Genomic DNA, 4505 nt, shown 5'->3' with positions numbered 1-4505 from the left:
GATTTCATTACATTTCATACATTCTTCAACTAAAAAGGGATGCACTGGATGTATAATTAATTAACCGAAGCTACACACCTGTGTTCGGTAGCATACAACTGAAGTGCTCAAGTTCTCTAGCAAATGACTGTATCTCATGAGCTTGCTCAACCACGGAGCAGTCTTCAATCATCTTGTAATCATAGAATTGCTCCATGTTGTACAGCTCAGTGCCAGCAACCGGAGGGTAGCAGTGGTGGCCTTACTTGGACCCAAGCGGCGGCGACCTACCATGTTCTACTCTTCCTCGTTATCTGTGTGGCGCGGCCTTGTTGGCAGTGGGGCGGGGCCTCGGTGGAGCCGGCGATGTCCTCTGTCTCGTTGCCGGCAGGCAGCGCCTCGGTGGAGCGGGGGAAATCCTCCCCCTCGTTGCCGGTAGGGTGGGGCCTCGGCAGAGCCGGCGGTGTCCTCTGCCTCGTTGTTGGCGCCATGGGGCCTTGGCGGAGCAGGGACTCGTCGACGCCAGCGGAGCGGGGACTCGTCGGAGCCGCCATTATCCTCTGCCTCGTCCTCAGTCTCGCCAAACAGTGCCTCAGCCACCCGCATGTGGTACCACCAGCGCTCGAGGCGGCCCTCGCGGGTGGAGCGATACGAGTCGAGCAATGCCTCCTGCTCCGCCCGCTCCGCGGCGATCTGCTCCTCCACCTGCAGGTGCTCCTGGAGGAGATGGTGGTTGTAGCTTGTAGGTGGCGTCGGCCTACGCCTCCCGGAACTGGTCCTCACGCTTCTGCCTCACCGTGTCCATATATTGGGCACGAGCCTCGCCGATGGTCATGGTGCAATGCACTGGCGAGGATGGCACGGAGGAGGGGGTTGGCGCCGGATCGTCGACTACCACATGTTCTCCATTGGGACGTCATCATCCTCTGGCTGCCTGCCGGCCAGCCAGTCGGCAGCAATGGCTTCCATCTCCTTGTGGTCCGTCGTCCACCCGTCCCGAAGAGCGCTGGAGCGCAAGGAAGCCATGGTGGGCAGTAGTGGTGTGGACAGGAGAAAGGGAACGGATGCGGATGACTGCGGCTATGGCCAGCGCAGCAGTTTATATAGCAATGGTGGGCGGCGGAGGGACGGACGTGTGGTGCTAGAGTATCCGCCTCGGCAACCGCGTATCATTAATGTGGGCGGCAAAAGGACAGACGGACGACACTTGTGATGTTTGAAGGTGGAGCAATCGCCTGCACCGGGAAGCGGGGCGGGCGGCGCTGACCGTTTCAGGCGGAAAGCCCGCGCGGGCGAGGAAGGCGGTCTGGGTGGGCCAGGGCAGTCAGACTCGTGCTTGGCAGCGGGTCGGTCCAGCAGCCGGACATGCTGGCTCGCCAATTAGCTCGCCGAGCTGAGCGACGACAATCAGACGATGGACGTAACTTCCGACCAGGAGCCGGCGCCACTGTCCAAGCCGGTTCATGCCGTGTTCACCATAGAGCAGGTGCGGCCGCACTTCGACGCCATAATGGAGGAAGAGCTACCAGCATAGGAGGATCTGTGCTGCAACCTCCGTCTCCTCAACGAGCACCGCTGAACAAGCGAACGACAATGTTGTATTAGACCATTCGTAGGGCCAGCGAGGCCCTCTCCGTCGTCCTTCGAGTTGTTGCGCTCGCCGTGGCGCCGCCGTCTCGCGTTGTCAACATGGTCAACGGACATGAGGATGAGGAGATGACTTTACTTGGAGAGGATGACAGTGAGGACCCACCAGGGCCATAGCCGCACGTACGCAAGTGCCTCCTTATTAGTATAAAAAACTATATTTTTTTGCTTCCTCCTGGTTTCCTGACATCACGGTCCCACACCATTGTCAACCTATGTAGTTAATAAACGAGAGAATTGCATAAGAAGCGGCCGACAACTAGGACCAAGCAGCTCAAGCAGTATTTGTGTTTTTGAGGTGTGAGCACTGCAGAGTTTTTCTTCAGTGATGTTTAGCCTAGATATTAATTTTTCTCCTCTGAACAACAACGAAAACATCACTGCAGGTATTAACTGGGTGGGCTATGGCCCGTCTAGCCCATGCCAGATATCCAGCCCAAATATTAATTTTTTTCAAGCTGAAAATGGCTAGCCCAGCTATACTTTTTTTAGGAATACCCAGGCAAGGTCAAATTGTTATTCTTCGCCCCACTGTACTGCAAATTTTTCCTAGGAGGGATGCATTAGGCTTAACAAGAAAATGGACTTTAAAAATAATAAATGGGATGTAATTATAAAAACTAAGCAGTAACTATAAAAATGCACCAAACACGTAATTACTTTATAAAATATTATTTTTGGATACTGAAAATTTTAATTTCATTAATTGTTGCGAGCGCAATGTTTTGTTGGATTTTTACGTAATATAAATTTATATTGAAATTGTATTTAATCTAACTAGAAATTTCGGGATAAAAATATTTCGGATCCCATCAAAATGTGGGAAATTTTATTGAATTCTGTTTTGAAGGGTTGGTTGAAATGGGTTGTACTTTTAACAAACTATAAATGGTCTGTAGTAAATTCCATTAGAATTTAAAAATTGGCTGCACATTCTTACAAATCTTAAATGGGCGATAAGTTCTTTGCCACACACTTGTGGCCTTACTAAGTTAACACGTCCCTAAAAAAGAGAGTTGACGCGTATACAAGGCTTTGTTAACTTATAGTCAACACACGATTCTAGCAGCAGTGGCCGTTGGATGTCCATCCAACGGATGCCGTGCTTCTTCTTCAATCTCGGATATTCTAGCTTCACCCGCTCAAAAAATGATTCCTCCCCCTGACATCTGGGCGCACCGTTTCAGAAGCTGACCTGTGGGCCTACTAAGTTGACGCATACCAAAGGCTTTGTTAACTTAGTCAATATAAACGATTCTAGCTGCAGTGATTGTACGACGTCCATCCAACGGCCGTCGTGCTTCTTCAACCTCTGGTCTTCTTGCTCCAGCCGCCCAAAGCAGCGCCGGTCGTGCCGCCTGCTCCTGCCTCGCGTGGCCTGCTATGCTGCCGCGGAGGCCTCACCGCCCCCTACTACTCCCACCGCTGGCCAGGCCATCCCTCCACTCACCCACACCCCCTGTTATTCTACGGCGACGGCAGCCTCACATCGCAGCCGAACCAGTGAACCCTCGTACTCCTCTCCGCGTGGGTATCCACTGCCGCGTCTTCCCCGGCTCCGCGCCGTCCCATTCCTAGGCCTCAGCATCGTCCACCGTCATGGTGCTCTCGGCGCGGCGTGGTCAATGTGGTCAACGACCAACTTCCATCGGAAGAGTACTGTACGTGGAGAGGCTGACAACTGGGTCCACGGCAGCCGCAAGGAAGTGCCTCCTTATTACGCACAAAATAATTATTCCTTCACCTGACAGGGGGACCCACCGGATGGGCCATCGTATTTCGTGAAAAAACGTTTCCCCCATGACTGTTGGGACCCACCAGGTACATCTTCGCACGCAAGGAAGTGTGTCCGGGCAAAAAAAACGATTCCTCCCCTGACTGTTGTGACCCACCAGCTACATCTTCACATGCAAGGAAGTGCCTGACAGTCGGGACCCACTTGGTCGAAGCGTACGTAGCGTTGTCATTCTGGTCACGAACGTGTACGTACATACTGGTCCATGTAGAGACGTGCACGTAGCATGTACACATACGTACAACAGTAAGACCGCAAGAAAGAAAATACGGCCACGTACGTACATACGGGCAGGATCTTGAACGCCTACTCGCGCATACGTATGGCCAAGGCTCGTGTACATGGCTGGGTCGGAACGGAGAAACTGTGTCGTCATCGTGTTCATGGGGAGGCAACCGGCTGGGTCGGAACGGAATGCGTCGTCGTGTTCATCGGGAGGGCTTGAACGGAACAGCTGATGGAAACGAGGCCTGGCGTACCGCACAACGGAGGAAACGGCCTTGTGTTCGACCGGCCACGTTTGAAACGGGATCCTGTTCATCGGAAGGGTCCTGGCGTACCGCAAAACGGAGGAAACGGACCTCCTACGGTCGAAACGGGGGTCCTGTTCATCGGGAGAGGTGTGGCGTACCTCAAAACAGAGGAAACGGACTTGTGTTGGAGCGCTACGGTCAAAACGGGGGTCCTGTTCATCGGGAGGGGTGTGGCGTACCGCAAAACGGGACTCCATGGGATACTGTTCATCTCCATCGTCGACCCCCTACAGCCTCCACGGGCTACTGTTCATCCACCGTCGACCTCCTCCAGCCTCCACCTGCGACTGTTCATCCACGGGCTCCTGTTCATCCAGCCTCCACCACGCGCTACTCCACCGGCTACTGTTCAACCAGCCCTCTCCACGGGCTCCTGTTCAACCACCCCTCCACGGGCTACTGTTCATCCAGCCCTCCACTGTCTACTGTTCATCCAGCCCTCCACGGGGTGGTCCTGTTCATCCAGCCCTCCACGAGGTCCTATTCATCCAGCCCCAACCGGCTCGATCGATCGGGGTCCTATTCATCCAGAGGCAATACCACGGGGTCCT

This window comes from Triticum dicoccoides, chromosome 5A, assembly GCF_002162155.2.
Source record: "Triticum dicoccoides isolate Atlit2015 ecotype Zavitan chromosome 5A, WEW_v2.0, whole genome shotgun sequence".
In the NCBI taxonomy this organism is placed as follows: Eukaryota; Viridiplantae; Streptophyta; class Magnoliopsida; order Poales; family Poaceae; genus Triticum; species Triticum dicoccoides.
This window is presented reverse-complemented; position numbering follows the sequence as displayed.